General features: G+C 40.5%; 1 protein-coding gene across 1 annotated transcript in view; it reads right to left on the bottom strand.

Annotated features, from left to right (window-relative positions):
- Positions 1–8585, bottom strand: part of YES1 (YES proto-oncogene 1, Src family tyrosine kinase) — a 47229-nt gene extending 38644 nt beyond the window's left edge. The window contains exon 1 of the mRNA XM_030444957.1: positions 8363–8585. The gene's annotated coding sequence lies outside the window, so the exon portion shown is untranslated. The remainder of the gene's footprint in view (positions 1–8362) is intronic.
- Positions 8586–17265: the final 8680 nt, after the last annotated feature.

Raw genomic sequence — 17265 nt, 5'->3', positions numbered from 1 at the left:
CTTTCGTTTGTGGAACTTTGAAGAGAAAGTTAAGGAAGCCATATAGTGCTTAGGTGAAAATAATCACACAAGCTGTAGAATTAATTCATGATCCAAACAGATATCAGAAGCACTGAAAGAGAGACTTGACATGCAAAAGTGACAAACTATGTATTTTACAAGAAATATATCAGAGTATTACATCAGTAATCATGATATTTGAGCTCATTTTTCCAATACTATTTCTTCATTGTATACACAACACAAATACCATTGTGTAGAGCATATGAAACAGATGCCAAAGGCACTGATGTATACTGCAAAAGTCAGTAGGATTCCTATGGATACCACCACCAAACACACAGGATAACATCCAGTCCAACTTCAGGTGTAAAATAATTACTCTCTTCCTACCACAGAAAGACTACAGAAAGCAACTCAAGATGCCAGACTGATGCTGAAAACACAAAGCCCTCCAAACCCCACAAAACTTGTCATGTAAAGTCTATTAATAAATTTCAATAGCATGTGGATCCGTTTCAACTACTCAAGGGTTAACTCTTGGAAAATTCTGAACAGTTTATAAAGCATTAGAGTTTTTTTCACAATTATTCTTATGCCACATTGACAAAAGGGTTCATAAACAGGTTTTCTAGATTCTGTAAAATATTTGGAGTTAAAAATAAGCGACATCATACTCACTGTTCCCTGCAGAGAAATAGTATAACTGTACTATCTAAATGGAAAAAGGAAAAAGTCTTTGATTCAACTGCTAAATTAACCTAGCTGTCTGAGCTAACAGATCCAATTTCACTGCCTGTAAAAGCAGGCAACACTTCTTTGTCTTCATTTTATTCTCTAATGAAGTCTAAGTCAATAGATGTGCCTCTACTTATCCCAGAGGACGATTTCCTTCTTTTGTGTAAAACTAATCCAGCTCTCCCTGAAGTTAAGAAGAATTTTGCACTTGACTTCAGTGTGAAAAGGGATCAGGTCCTAGAACAGTAATGTTAAAATATCTCTGAATAAAAATAGGTTCAGATTTTCTGCTTCCTAATTAGCTAAAAAAAACAAAACAAAACATACATTTGATTTGACTAAATGGACAAATTAAAAAAAAATGCAAAAACCTGATTTCCATTTCAGGTTTAAGTACATGAAAAGTTATTTTACATGTCAATGTTTTAAAAAAGATAATATAATCCCATTAACATATTCTGTACTATCTAATGCATCTACCTTAACTTTTCAGCTTCAGAGGAACTGATGTGGAAAAATTAACAATTCCTCACCTCTAGGAGACTTTAAGAGAAGCAACAGTTTAATGGTATGGTTTCCAAGCTGCAGAAACCATGCAGCAATAACACATTTTTGAACCCTCCATCAGTGCTGTTAAGGTCTCCTTATGGCCATTTTACACTGTCATCAGTCCACTGGCTCAAAAATTTTGTCAGGTTACTCTGCCAACCTTAACATGATTTTATTCCATCCCCTATATTACCTGGTCATCTGGCTCTATGACACTACATATAATGCAGTAAAAAATATTTACTTACAAGAATTTGTACAACAGCAAAAATAAAATACAAAAGACCTGCACAGATAAATTAAGTAATTTGCTGACCACATGCTATGTTCTAAAAGGAAGTTACCTTTCTGATGACATTTGTTAATATTTAAAGTGGAGAATTATTTTTAAAAATTGTAACATCAATTTATTTTAAGACCCAAATTTACTGTTAGGATTACCTATATGAAACTTAAAAACTACTCAAACTATGTTGTTTAGTTACCAAAATCTTAAACCAATTAAAATCACCAAACTGGCAGAACTCTTTCATAACCACCTGTAATGAGAACTTTAACATCTAAATACCTGAAGTAACATAAGCTATTACAAGTGTAGAGAATCCCTCTGCCCCTACCTCAATTAATACTGTTTTGATATTGGTTCACTAAAATCTGAGAAACATTTATGGAAGAGAAGGTTTAAAGACACAGGAGGGATTTTTGTTCATATTTTTAAAGAAAGCAAAATCTTGAAAGTATAACATCTATTAATTCTAACACCTTAGAGGTCTCGGAGATGCAAATTAACAAATTAAAGCTAACATTCTTTTTTTGTAAATAAATCCATCAGATTTAAAACAAAATTTCTTTTGCCTTTAGAATTCTTGCTTTCTACATCCTTATCTAAAGGGCAACATATTATTAACTCGTACCTTAGAAATGTAATGTTGGTTATTTAGATGAATTTCAATCAGAATTTCCATTCAAATACCACTGAACACAGATCAGGAAGAATAATGTCTTGCATATAAACTGGGCTTTCATTGCTTAAATAATTATATATATAGCTTAAAAGGATTATTAGGACACTTTATTATTACACTAAATACACATGCAGAAAATCCATGCTCCTGGCAAAATGCTAACAAGATTAGTGTTTCCCTAATATATGTCAATGTATTTTACTGACCAGTAAGACTCAATCTTTTAATTTGGGAAAAAGAATAAAGAAGCACAAGTATAAAACTAACTTAAAATAATCATTTAAAATAACCATATAAAATCAAGCTGTCATGTTTGCTAATGTAAGTCACTTCGTATTAACATGGCTATGGTTTCACCATGCATGCACCAAACTTCAGAATGCTGTCTAAATTATGTCTAAGATTTAGTAATCAATGCAAATTAATTCCAGAATTTTTAAATACACCTTTGTATGAACAAGTCCAATGTTTCAAGGAGAATAATTTTTCATCTATAAACTATCACTTGTCTCATTTTACATCCATCATGGTAGTCCAGATCAATCAGTTCTACAGATTTCTACAGCATACAAGATAAGAAACACTTCCTAAAAGGAAAGATTGATATCTTTAGCAAATTACATAATATATATAATTATTCAGCAAGCTATTTTGAAAGTTTATCACTTTCGATAACACCAACCCCTGTGATTTATGAATTATGTTTTAAGTGTATAACTGTACTTAAACACAGTACAGAACTGTATAAATAATTAAGTAATAAAAAAAAAGCATCCCATTTGGTATCATTTGACAAACCCCAGAACTATTAAAAAAAAAACCGAAAACAAAAAGGCCGAACAAAAATCCCACTAAAAAATATAACCTTTTTTTTTCTCTCTCTCTCTCTCTCTCACACACACACACACACACCCTGAATATTAATACAATACTTACTTTTCAGGACTTAAAAAGTATATCTGCTGGGGTACTGTTGCTGGCACAATAGAGTATGTGCGTCAAACAAGCTAAATTGGTAAAAAATAATTGGAAAGGAGAAGAGTGTGCAAAGGAAAAAAGAGCAAGGTGTACAGAAAAACTTCACAGAGGTTTTTTTTTTCCTTCTTCCATGGTTATAAGTGTCAGCCATGATTTATTTCCAACAAAATGTTCTTCAAAAGCTAGCAGGTACACTTAACTCAGACTGGTTTTTCCTGTGTCACATTGTAAACATAAATATTAATTTTGTTATCTAACCATACCTAGAATAACTTATTAAAAATGGATTGTTCACTATTAATTTGTTTTAAGTCTTCTTTTTCCTGGCTGACTGCCAAAACATTTATAATGCTATACAACTGCAATACGCAAGAGAATCATAGTACCCTCTAATTACTCTTTAAATACCTTGCACAAGCACTGCCTTTTCTTACATTCATGAAGGCACTAAGTAGGGTTAAAAATTTCAAAACCTCTGGCCCAATACTGTATTTTTCTTCCATAAACTGAACTTCAGGTGCACAATCAAAAAGTCTGCCTGAACTTTAGAGCAAGCATTTGGAATGGGACTGAACACAAACACTGTCCTCCACTCCGATCCTTCTTTTGCTCCAGGGTCATCAAGCCCTGCTAAGCAAACCCGGGACCTGATTGTGTTTATGCTCTGTCATTCACAGCTTGAATAAAACACCATTACCTTCTCAGTTTTGCAAGATTAGGTGTTTTGGGCACATTCAAACAAAGAAAATTAACCCCACTGAACCAATGTCTTCCAGTATGAATACTGACTTTAAATGTCTGATTAATGGCAATTAATACTCCTGAGAGTTCCCTTAAAGCAAAGCTAAAGGTGCTGATTTAAAAAGATTTACTTATGTGGATGTGCTTACTCAGCTGTGCTGTCAATGGAAGTAAATTAAGTTACTCACTTTTATAACCCTGGTCTAACTGATCCTAAAACTTAATATAAAGGATGGCTCAACACTTCTGAAGAAACATTTATTTTTCCCAGACTCCTCCAGACTTCTGGTGCGAAGAAAGCCACAGAAACATGTATCTTAAGCCACAGAAGACTTTCATCCCCCTGAAGTACCAACTCGAAAACCAAATTATTAGACACTCAGTAGCAACATCAGAATTCAGATATACGTAAACATTTAAGATACAGATGTAGTCAGTACAGACATTATTAGTTTCATCTAACACTATTACATGAGCATTTGCCTTCCAAAAATACAAAGATAAAATATAGCCAGCTTAGCAAAATTGTTATCTAATTTCCTATGCAACATCTTAAGAGTGATCAAGAAGCTGAAATACAGATGATGCCAGTCTGAGGTTTTAATGGTCATTACTTCCTCAGCACTCTCCCACTATACCCTGTAACATTACCTAACACTACAGTCAAGAAAAATCGAAACAAAACCTCAGTCTCAGCCACAACAGTCAATGCAGCCTTGGAGCTGGTTACTGATGGTCCCCATGGCTGCATTCCCCTGGACTGCAGGGCTCAGGGACCCTCAGCTCCAGGGCTCATTTCAGCTGAGCATGACTTTGATCCACTGACTTTTACGATATGAAATGAAACACAGTGCTCTCTCTGTGCAGGTACCTACCCCAAGTGGCAACAGAAAGTATTTCCTATCCTATTTCCAGTTATCCTTTACATTTTTAAAGAATATGCATTTAAATCTAATGGGAACAAAACTCATGCATAAGTAATAGTGTTTACTTACTTAACTTCTAGCATTAACATTACTATCATCTTGATTTCTGATCCTGCAACCAGCCATGCATGTTGACTCTACCTAAGGGTGCAGCCTCACTCATTTTGATAACTTGCTTTGGTGCCAGTTTCTTCATTGATGCTTTGGCACCATTAAGGATAAACACCCATAGGTGGAAAACGCACAAAGAAGGACCTCTTAAAACCTAAAATTAAACTTGTTCTACAGCTAGTTGACAGCATTTTTTTAATATGACATTTTTCCCTACTGGATTCAGCATACATATATAGAAAATTGTTCAGGTTTGACTTCAAAAGCTGGCAATTCATAATACAGCCTGGAACCCTACAGCTCTATGTCATTGGTTTAAATACAACCAGGGACTGAAGGAAGTTACCATATGGCAACTGTAAAGATGGTGTGCATTAAAAATTATAATTTAAAAAAACAGTGGCTGCCACATCATAAAATCCATTACTATAGAACAGTGTCCTACTGGCATTTTCAAGGAGAACAAAAATAAACATTGAGAATGAGCTATCTACTTGTATTTGGAGGTGGTTTCTCCAAGACAAAAACTAAACCATTCTGTTACAGTAGTTTGAGAAACTACGTTTCTCCCTCACTAATCAATCTGTTCCACCAACTAGCAGAGCACTTCCAGTACTAGAAGCCTGAAACCTTCCACAAGGGCTTCAAAAGAAGCCAGAGAGCATACTTGTATGCACGGAAGGTGTCCTGTCTGAAAAAGGCCGCTTGATACAATGCAGCAGAACAAGGACGCTGTTCCTAAAGTAGTCTTTGTGTTGATACTGACATCAATTTCTAAATTAACATCAAGGCAGCTTACTCAAACTGTGATCAAAGCATGAAGCAAAACAGTTGGATCCAAGTGGGGAAAATAGGGATGAAAGAGGATAATACTTCTAGCTAAGGGTTTGAAGACAAGGAATTATTTCTTGAAAATACACAGCTTTGGTCCATAGATAGCACATACAGGAGAGCAAAACCACAGTTACTTTGTTCATAAAATAAACTTTGACCACATAAACTGATGTGCCACACCACAGACTTTCACACTGCTGTCACATGATGGCCATCATTTATTGGAGCTAGCAGAGTGCTGATTTCCTTCTTTGGGAGCTGCAAGAAGTATGCAAAGCTCAAAATAAAGAATATTCTTCCAGTGTAGAAGTGTAGTTCTGCTCTGCTGCAGGAATATTGATAAAAAACCCTAAACTGTTAACTTCAGTTTTTCAATAATTCTGTTACACAGTACGCAGTACACCAAAGATTTAAGTATTTTTCCAGTGATTTCAGATAACATAGCAACTTAAATACTCTTTCAATTTTGTTCATTTTTTCATAGCCAAAGAACTGTTGTTGGGCAATAAATATTCCCCTGAAAATCCCTCTTTGTAATATGAAATACAGATTAAAGCTACCTTGGGCTTACCACTTTCATTCCAAATGAAGTTTTTAGGTTTCAAAGAGTAGCACTGGTGTCCAGATATTAAAAACTTATTGAAAACTGGACCAGTTCTGCAAGCAGAAGAAAACCAAGAAGCCCCCAATCTCCAGGTTAAGACAGCACAAACTCTCTGGCATGTAGGTTAAAAGCTCTCTTCTACCTGGCTTCCTTACTTTCACAAATTTTGTAGAAATTGCTCACCTGGCAGGCCTCTGCTGCCAAATTTGTTTGAAATGGGCCAACTGCCAGAAGAGCTATTTAGAGGGACTGACAGCACACAGGTACGGCAGTTGTATTTAAATTACACCTCCTGTGGAAATAAAGCTAAAGAAATGCATGGAAAAATTACTGGCAATCACTGCTACCAACTGGTTACCCTTTCACACACCTGGTATTGCTGGATCTTCTTCTCTGAAATTCAGCACAGCACTGCTCCCTTTCCCTTTCAGTCTTAGATGCTACCTCATCCCAAACTTAAAACCCAAATCCTTGCTGTGCAAAACATTCCCATAGTCTCCAGTGTGCCCCATGTTCAGAAATGAAGCCTGCAGAAACAGCTACGGTACAACTGTGCTAGTGAATGATAATTAGAAAGCCCTCTTCTAGAGCATAATTTCAAAAAATTAAAGACTTTGAGTAAACTTTTGTGCTTCCCTGACTAAAGGTCATCTTTGCTTGCAGTATTTGCCTGAAATGTCACTCAGTTGCCTATGAATTACTAAGAAAAAAACCAATACATCTTCTTTGGAAACATGCACCAAGTTTTAAACTGGCTGTGGATCATTCTGACAAGTTAATGAAATCGAAGCATCTTTTTTTTTTATTAATTACCAGGCTCTGATTAGGGTTAAATCCAGCAGGTATGCCTGAATACACCTTCTTAACAAGCATGAGGTCCAGAAACATTTATAACCTATTTTTTTCCCCAGAGCAAAGTGGCCCTTACCCTCACAAATATCAGACATCTAGAAGGGACCATTCTGAAATGAATACGATAAACCCGTGTATCTGTAACACTGTATAATGGAGGAGAAGACAGGCGAGCCCTTGGCCTGAGAGGCAAGGGGATGACTTCACGCACAGTAAGCCCGGGGGTCCACACTGCACAGAAAGTTGGGGGCAGCCTCCGCAGGAACGGGGACCTGTCTGTGTCCAGCACATTTCTCATTTTCATTTAAACCGTAAGGAAAGACGAGGAGGCTTGATGAGGTGCTATGATTGAACATTTAAAATTAGCGATTCAGAAATTTAAAGCAGTCGTACTCCTGCTCCATGCAGGGATACAAACCAGAACACCGAGGAAAAAAAAAACAAAACCAAAACAGTAATAATAATAATAAAAAATAACTGCACGCAGGCCAAGGTACAGGCGACTCTCAAAGCAATTTCCTGAATTTCGCCCTTTTACATCCTCCGGCCCCGGCCGGCTCTGCCGCACTCACTGCCTGCGCTCCGGAGCTGAGCAGGGACCCGGCTCACTCCGAGCACCGGCCCGGGCTGCAAACGCCACCACCGGGGAACGAGCAGCAACCTCCCCGCGGCCGTGGCAGCCGGGAGGGAAGGGGCCACAGAAGGATCCCAGCGGCAGGGGGGCGGCCTCCCCTCACAAACTTACTTCCCCTCCGCCCGCCCCCCGCAGCCAAACCCACCCCGGGCGGCGCGCAACGCCGCGGCTCCCGCCTGCCCGACCCCTCGGCCCTGCGGGCGGAGGCTCGGGCCCGGCAGAAAGTTGATGAGAAACTTTCTGCAGAGGAAGGGGCCGGGGGTGAGGGACGCATCCCACCCATACCGCGGCGCAGCGGAGGGGCCGCCCGACGGGGAGAGGCCCGGGGGCGGGCGGCCGGGGCCTAGCGCCTCGGCGGGCGCCGCCGCCGCCGCCATCGCGGCCGCCTCTCCCGCGGGGCGGGGGAGCGGGGACGCGGCCGGGTCCTCACCTGCCTCTCCTCGGCGTGGCGGGTGGGAGAAGGAGGGGGGGAGGGAAGGAAGCGGGGCCCCCCCCGCTCCTCCCGGAGCCGCGGCGACCCGGGGAGGGAAGGGGGGGAGGAGGGGAAGGGAGGAGGGACGAGGAACAGGAGGAGGGAGCCGGGCGCTCCGGTGCGTGCGGGGAGCCGGAGCCTCGCTGCGGGAGGAGGAGGAGACTTCCCGCCCCTACGGCCGGGCTCTCCGGAGGCCACCGCGGCCCCTCCTCCGCGCCGTGCTTCCCCCCGCCCCCGCGGCCGCCCCATGCGCCTCAGGACGGGCTCGCCGCCCCTCTTGGCCGGGGCAGCGGCCCCACGCCCGAGTCGAAGGCCACGGGGAGGAGCTGGGCGGCCCCCGTGGAGCCCGGGTGGCGGCGGCTGCAGCTTCCTCAGCGGCGCTGCGCATGGAGCCAACATGGTGGAGGGGTGCGGGGGCGGCGGGGAAGGGGCCGGGGCTTGCACTGTCCCGCGGCTTCGAAGGCGAGGGGTGGCCTGGGCCGGGCCGCGGCTCCGCCGAGAGCAGCTACCTGCCGCTGTCCGCCTGTCCTCGGGATGGACCCGGGGTTGGGTCGCTGGTCCCTGGCCGGGGTAAATTCGGGGGCGGGGGGGCGGCCTGTGATGCTCCCCCGGCTCCGCGTCCTGCTGTGCCCGCTCAAGCGTTTATCGGGCAGAAACATGAAAGATTCCGGAGCCTGTCGATGTGGTGTGGGAAAGGCGAACCAAAATAACTTTAAAACTCCTCAGCCAGGCGTCTCCAGGTGGGCCACGGCTCAGGCATGGTAAATTTGTATTCTTTAGGTCAAACATGGTAAAAAAACCGATCCTTGTGAAGTGTGGGTGATGCAGGGGACCACCGAGGCGTCTGCGGCTTGGGATCCTTCTCTCGCAGAAGCCCAGTGCTGTACAGCAGAATAAACCTGTCGCCCAAACACCGAGCAAACAAAGAACGAGCCTGTAAATAACGCACCATTAACTCTCTGGTATTCTGTGTTACGGGTTTTCCACTCCTCGCAATTTCAGAAGTCAGCGTTTGGCATTTAAAAAATAAAAAACTAGTTTTGTGTCGAGATGAGCTTCGTGAAGAAAGGTCTTTCAAATGCATACAGCCTTCAGAATTCCAGACTGCAGGAAGAAGAAAAGGGGGGAAAAAAAAAAGCCCTAAAGAACGAAAGTTATTGAAGTTTATGTGAGCTAATGGGCAGTTTTTTATCTGCGTTTTATTGTTTTTTGCTCTCTAGTAGGCTGATTTGGCACAAGAACACCCTTTAAGTCTTGTGCCTCTTTATTTGATTTGAAGGCTGGATATAAAACAGTAGTTGTATTGATCATTAATGTTCAGGTAACAAATTTTTGAGCTTTAAAAAAATTTGAAACAGGGTGTTCAATTTATCTTCCAGGCAATACTGTGAAATAAAGCTATTTGTATTTTTTTCAATTTAAGATAAAGCAAATGCATGTATTTGCTTTTACAGGACTATAAATATACTTAGCAGTCAACAAAATAGAAAGCAAAAGTGTGTTAGATTTGGAGACTCCTTACCGTAAATCATACTCTCGGAATTCTATTAGAGTGGTGGAGTTAATCATGTTCCTGTTCTGTCAGGAGCCTACATCACAGCATACAGAATTGATTTTTAATTTACAAATCAGCAGCGAGTTTTACAAATTGAGCTGTGTGATGAATTACTTAACTGAGGAGTGTTTGTAGCTTGGCCAGGGCTCTGGGTCTCTCATGGCTTCATGGCACTGACTGGGTATACAGTAGTGTTGAGTAAGACCAAGGTTTCACCTCCACTACCTGTTGTGGTTTGTTTTTTTTTTCTGTTCACAGGCCAGCATTGCTGCACGGTTAATTTTACAGCACAGTGGTAAAACTTGCATGTATGAAGAACAGAATGAGCCGTAAGTGTGTCATAATCTTCATTATATTTCAAAGTTGCTCGTTTTTCTTAAGAAATTTTTCGGCTTAGGGCTAAAGCTTTATGGTTGGAGGCATAGTGGCTCTTGCCAGCTGTCACTGTAACTTGACTTCTGGGTTTCAAGCCTTGGGTGGGTGGGTTACATAGCTGTCCTTTCTCCCTGCACCTGGCTGTGCCTCTGTGGCACTTTGTCTGGCAGGGCTTGCACTGAATGATCTTCAGACATCTCTCCCAACCCCTGGCTCTCTGTGGCTCTCAGGCCATCACACCTCTCCTGTTGCTTTTTCTCCTTTGCACCAGTGTAAAGAATTAATCGGTGGGTTTCCGAAAGACTGAGCCTTTAACCCTGGCCTCCTCTCACTGTTCTCTGTGTGTACACGTCACAGACAGCGCTGGGGCTGCACCAGTGACCAACTTTGGACAACTGTGGAGAGACTGGCACGCTTAAGTTCAAGCACAGGGCGATTAAAATAGCAGAGCAGTTGGGGAAAAGGCGAGGTGACCAGCTTCATAACTGAGAACAAGCTCAGACCCACACCATATGGGTGTGAACGAATGGATTAGGGTTTGAGTCTGGAGGCTTGGAGGCCAGGCATGCTTTCATTGCAGTGGAAAAACTGGCTGTGTCTTAAATTGTCTTGCACTTGTTACTGACAGTCTGGGTGTTCCTCATTTTTATAAAAAAAATGTTGAACAGGTGACTTTAAACCATCAAACTGCTGGTGGTTCTGACTGTTTAATCCTGCACTGGAGGGGACTTGGCGCATCATTGCCACCTTCCTGCGAGCCAGCCTGCAACCTTCACATTTTACCTTGGTGAAACTTCCTTAGGCTGCTGCTCTGCTCTTGCTGAGTGGGCTGAAATCTGTTGCAGTGCTGTGAGTGCCATAAACCATGCAAGTGGACACTGCTTGGTTTTCACTCAGGAGCCATCAGCTATAACTGGGACCAGTTTCAGCTGAGAGTCAGCTCAAGCCAGTATCTGCTTTTAGGAATTCCCATCCCATTTATTCTACTGGCTTAAATTAACACATTTTACTTTGTACAGGAAGAGGAGGGAGGAGCTGCCCTTGTACACTTTAGCATGGTTGGAATGTGGTGTGAGATTCTACTGCTGTAGGGTTTCATTGCTGCTATTTGCTGGATAGTTTTCCAAATAGCCCTTCAAACAGTTTAGTAGCTCCTCAAAGCATGTTGAGTTTTTAGTTGTCATATACACAGTACTTGCACAAATAATATGGGCAGAATGTAGGATTCTTAAATGCAGGCTGTGTTTTAAAATTATCATATACTTGTATTAATTTCTAAAGAAGGTAATTTTTAAAATTCTAAATGTTTTGGAGTTTCTTTGCTCAAATTACTAAATGATTGGTAGGATTAAGTACATATTACACCAAATAAAGGGATATAATTCACGGATGTAAACGCAAATAAGGTATAAGAGCAGGAAGAAAGGAGGAGGAACAGAACACAGATGGAGGAACTCCATCCTGTCAGGGCAGGCTAAGACAGTTCAGGCATTGATGTGGGATCACTGACTTCTGATTGAGAAACACAGGACATGTGTCCTGAGATTTTAAAGGCGATAGGCAGATAGATTTTCCTGAAGAGCTTTAGTGGTACATGCCAAAGGTTAATCTATGGTATACATTATAGTAACTTGAAAGCATTGAGACATTCTTTGAAACAGTTGGCAAGATTGTTCCCCAACAAATCAGAATAAACAGCAAAATAATGTGGTGGTTCATGGTGTCTTGCAAACAGTTTTTTCTTTTTAAAGAAAACATGTTTTGCTGGACCTAAACTCATTCCTTCATTTTGACAGGTAATTATGGTAGTCAAGGCCTTGTCCTAGCTATCTCTTACTCTTCAAAGTGTGGAAAGTAATGGCATTTAACAGAGCATCCCCCAAAATGCATGGGCCAAGTTCCCTTTGTTCATTGTACTGTGCAGTCATGTTACAAAAGCACATCTTGGAATTAATTAGTATTAGTCACATGGTTACTTTCAAGCACTTGCATAAATATTTTTAGGAATAAGGAGTTTAGCAAAGCATGGTTAGTTCTTTTGAATCTAAATATCATAAGTGTTACTCGAATAAGTGGGTAGTTTTTGCTTTGTTATGTTAATTTATTCAAGTGAAGCTATTAATAAAATCATTGATTTTTTTAAAAAGTTACCTTCCTTGGATACAATGCAAAATATAGTAATTCAGTAAGGAAATAGTGCTAACTTAGTGCATGATGGATCTGCCATTGTTTCCTGTTCTGAAGCAAGTATTCTATTCAGGCTTCATGTTAAATTTCAAAATGTTTTCATCACAAGTGCCTCATTTTACCTCAAAATGCTTCTGCATCTCCAAATGCCCGGGATCTTTGTGTTTGGTTCACACATCTATTTGCAAGATTAAATATTCCCTTCTTTCTTGAATAGCACTTCTTTTTGATCTAACAAACTAATTACATGACTAATTGCATTATTATAGTGTTAGCAAGTGTGTGGAGGGTTCCTTTCGAAAAAGTGATTCAAAAATTGTATTTGAATCTATCTGAAGTTACTCTTAAAAGCATGCTGGACTTTAACTTGGAAAACCCTGTACTTCCAGAACTGTTGCTATTTACATTTGTGTCACATCCAGTTATATCAGACATGCTGGATTACATCGTACAATGAAAGCCGTATTGCTGTTCTCTAATCTTTATCTCTTTATATCCAATCCCCTTTGAATTGCACATGAGTATTTCTTATGGTTACTTAAAATAACTACTGCTTTTGTTTCAAGGGCAGTGCTGTATATGACAAACCCTTAACACTCAGCCCTGCTCTGGCAGGAGCTACACACCCTTTATCTTTGGTTCTTGCATGATTTCACTTGGAAGCTGTACATTACATTAATTTTTTTATTATTATTTTTCATTGAAATTTAATGTATGAAAAATCTGAAGCCTGTGCAGTAATATAGGTCTAGAAAATTTTAGTGCATTTACTTGGGCCCCTGTGCTCTTCTGAGAGATTTGGAACATATGCTCTTCTAATACAAAGTGGGTCATATTCACTCTTATTCAGAAACAAAAGGGACAACGCAGTAGGAGAAAAAGAAGTACATGTGGTAAAGCTGACCTGAGCTAACTTTGGTTTTGACATCACTGCTAGAGTCATTCATAGCCTTTAGGAGACTTCTTTTTTGCTAGCCAGTGTAAAGGAGCAATTTCTGCTGACTTTGAAGTTTTGCACAAGTATGTATTGATTATATTTACTGTGTTACTTTTGTACATTGTGCTAAGTGATTTTACTGTGGAAAAAATGCTTAATGTTTTTGTTAGCTGCAAAATCCAAGTTAATACAGCATTTAGGGAGCCCTGCATGGAGATTCTGCATCAACTTCTCTTTTTTTTTTTTTTTTCCCCAGGATACCCTGCAAGTTTATGTATTGATTTATTGAAAATCATGCCATTACAGCACTTCTGTACATGACTTCATAGAGCTAAGCCAGGTGAAGCCAAATTCAACAACTTGCTTTTTACAAAGACCTCACAAGTCTATATGGAGTCTTAATGTGGCAGAGTGGGACCAGCCTTTCCTAATCAGCCTCTCCTCTGTCTACCCTATTGTTCTCATCCTAATTATATACCCCTGTCTTCTCCCCACCTCTGCCCCCATCATTGGTAGTCAGTTCATATCACCAGCTTTTCTTGAGACTGTGTATGGTCCTTTCCTCTCAGCTGCTACCCTGACTAAAGACGGACATAGTCCTCATGCCTTTGTCAGTGCCTTTTACTATGCATTTATACTTTACAAATACTCTGTATTTTTTTGTGCCAGGTTGTTATTCCTGCCCTAATCTTCTAAGGATAATTGTCTGTCACAACCCTAGGCACCAGAAAGCCTTCCTTCTCAATTTAGAGATGAATGTGATAAATTTTTTTGTTTTGGGGGTAGTTTCAGGAGCAAAGTCATCCCCTCAGTCTGGAATGCCAGGCAAATCTTTGGAGTGGAATGAATGAGGATGGGGCTGTTGGCTGTCATGGTGTTCATTGTTACAGGTGGACATAACTATTATGTACCATTTAGGGATCCCAGAAAACTGGAAAGCCATCAGATGTGTGTTTTGGTTTTTTTGTTTTTTTTCTCCAGCATGCCCTCATTTTTCTCTTATCTTCTATTTTCTCATAACTATTCCTTCAGCTGGAGGTTACAGTCCTCTCAGGTCTGCTGGTCTAACTACAACCGTAGTATTTTCTGAGTTTGCAGTTCTGCCAACATGATCTCACTCAGTTTAAGTCTCTTGATAGTTTTCTAAAAAACAAGGTTATGTTGATGCAGTTTTGCTAGGGAGTGACAGATATACAGTTGTATTTACTGATACAAGAAAAGAGGAAATAATGCAGGGAGGATACCAGTCATTTCTTCTCCTAGCTCAGCTGCAGTCAGAACAGTCTGAATGTTCGGAAACTTTAGAATTTAGGAAACCTCCATATGATTGCATTGATAGATGTGGAGAGAGCAGTGGTGGTGGGGAGCAGGGAAGACTAGAGGGCTCTCTTTTCCTGATAGTTAACTGCTACTTGGCTCTGCATGCATCTTTCCAAGTTCCCACCTGCTTCAGATAAACACCCTTTTGTTTTCTTACTGCTTTCTGCTTTGCTCCCCTGAAGCAGCTACAGCCTGTTCAGCTTTTTCCTGATAATCTGTCCCAGAACAAATGAGAGAGTCATGAACAAGGCAGCTGAGGTAACAACCGCTCAAGAAGAGGCACCTGTGGAAGACCTAAATTTTAAAACCTGAAAAACATATTAGGAGATGGAAGAAGCCTGGATTTGTTAAAAGCAGAGCTGGAACCTTTTCCTGTTACTAATGATTGCTAGTTCTGCTTGTAAGAGTTTTCAGTTGCCTGTAGGCACTCAGCTTTAACTTCTTAGGCTAAAATTGTTCTTGGGAATTTCCTTCCCCAGTGCTCTGACACTTGCAATATGAAAATCTGCATTCTCATGTTAGAAGGAAGCAGTTTTGCCAGCTGATTTGTAGAGAGGCACCTCTACCAAACTGGGTGCAGTCATTTGAAATTTAGCAAGTCTCCCATGCTGATGTCAGGGCTTTGCCTTTTGCAGTTTCTCTTAATAAAACATCCACACCTGACCTGGTGGTAAGGAATCCTCTGCACAGTTTCGCTTCACACTGAGCAGCTTAGTAGGTCTAAGGTGAGTGCTCAAAAAACTCTATCTGCATATCCTCCCACAAGTCCTACTCGCTCAGGAGGCTGGAGAAGCTCCTTTCCAAGGCTTCAAAGGCCACCCTGAGCCAGCATTTCTTTGCAATGAGGTAGAACGCGGAGCTGGAATGGACCTCCCACCATGCAACAGGTATTGTGGGAAACTTGTAGCAGCCCTTCCCTTCTCCACCCCTTGTTTACAAAGAAAAAACATACAAGAATGAATAAGTAAGGAAGAATCTGCTTCTGAGTAGCTCTCTTTTTGTTCTGTGGGCTCCTGATTTGTCCTGCTGTATTTTTACTGTGCTTCTTGAGCATCTTGCTCTCAAGGGGGAAAAGGAGCAGAACAGGACCCAACCTGAGCTTACTCCTAGGAGTGATGAAGTCGATGGTGATGATACATCATGGCTTCTCAGAAACTCTTTTTCCCTTTTGAAGAATGTGAACAAAAAAGTTTAGGAGAACTAAGCACATGCCATGAATTCAGAACAGGAAGCTATAAAAGATAATATTTTAAAATTATTATTAATTTTTTTATTAGAAAGAAGAACTTTTACCAATATACATTCATCCAAATTTTTAGTTATTCTAAGAGGGATGGTTAGCAGGTATTCCACGGATGTTGCTGTTTATTATTATTATTATTATTATTATTATTATTATTATTTCTTTGAATATTCAAGTAATTGATCCTGTTGCTTCACAGAACTGTAAAACTTCAGAGGGAATAGAAAAAGCTTTGACTTTTTTAAGTAATGTCATACTTCACTGTTTTATCATGTTACATTTCATTAAACAGTTTGTGGAAGCCAGATAACATTGCCTAGCTGGTATTTCATTGCTCATGGAATAAATAGTAAATGATGGAATAAAAAGATGCCTTCATCATTCTCCTTATAATAATGGAGCCGTGTTAGTTAATATGCAGGCAAATAAAGCTAAAGAAAAGAAGAAAAATGCTAGGTAAAGAAAAGTACATGCCATTAAAGATTATGTTAGTGTGGCTTTCATGCTACTCCCCTCTTCTTTTTCCTTTCACTTTTGGTTAAAATGGGATTTTCGAAGCTCAAGAATTTGCTTATCCTAGTCTTCATTCCTCTAAAATAGAGGCTATTGAAAATCAGACGGTCTGTTCTACATTGTGCCATAGTTTTGCTTTTGTTTTCTAATTGGGAAGAAAAATAAAACATGAAAAGTTCAAAAATATTTTGGGTTTTGCAATGTTGACTTGGGACATCTTTGATGCATCATCATAGCAGCTAAAAGAGGCTCTATTGTTCTTGGTGGAAAATGTGGACCATTCAGGGAACCCAGATGATGGGGGGGAAATGAGGGACCTAAACCATGACAAACTCATGATGAGTAATGACAAACCATTCTGAAGCAAAACATTTAGATTCACTTGGACAGTTCAAAACATTTTCGATTCTTTTTTATTTTCCCAAAGGGACATTACATTGTTTTGGCATAACCAACCTTTTCCTGTGGAAAAAAATCAGTATTACAGAAACCACTTTTCTGTTAAAAACCACAAACAGAAAATTCTGGAGCAAGCAATAGAAGCAAGCAGTCAAGCCAAAAGAAAGTGCATTTGCAAATATCCTCCCTAGAGTATGTTAGGGCTGCTCTAACCTAGCAAGAAGCATTTCATATAAAGGTAAGTATATTTCATAGATTCCAAACACAACGTGATGAAATCCATGTGGCACGACTTACTATGTTTCAACACGTTTAAAATATGATGTTTCACA

Source organism: Calypte anna, chromosome 2 (genome assembly GCF_003957555.1).
Source record: "Calypte anna isolate BGI_N300 chromosome 2, bCalAnn1_v1.p, whole genome shotgun sequence".
Classification (NCBI taxonomy): Eukaryota; Metazoa; Chordata; class Aves; order Apodiformes; family Trochilidae; genus Calypte; species Calypte anna.
The sequence above is the reverse complement of the archived record's forward strand: the minus strand, read 5'-3'. Positions and strand labels throughout refer to the sequence as shown.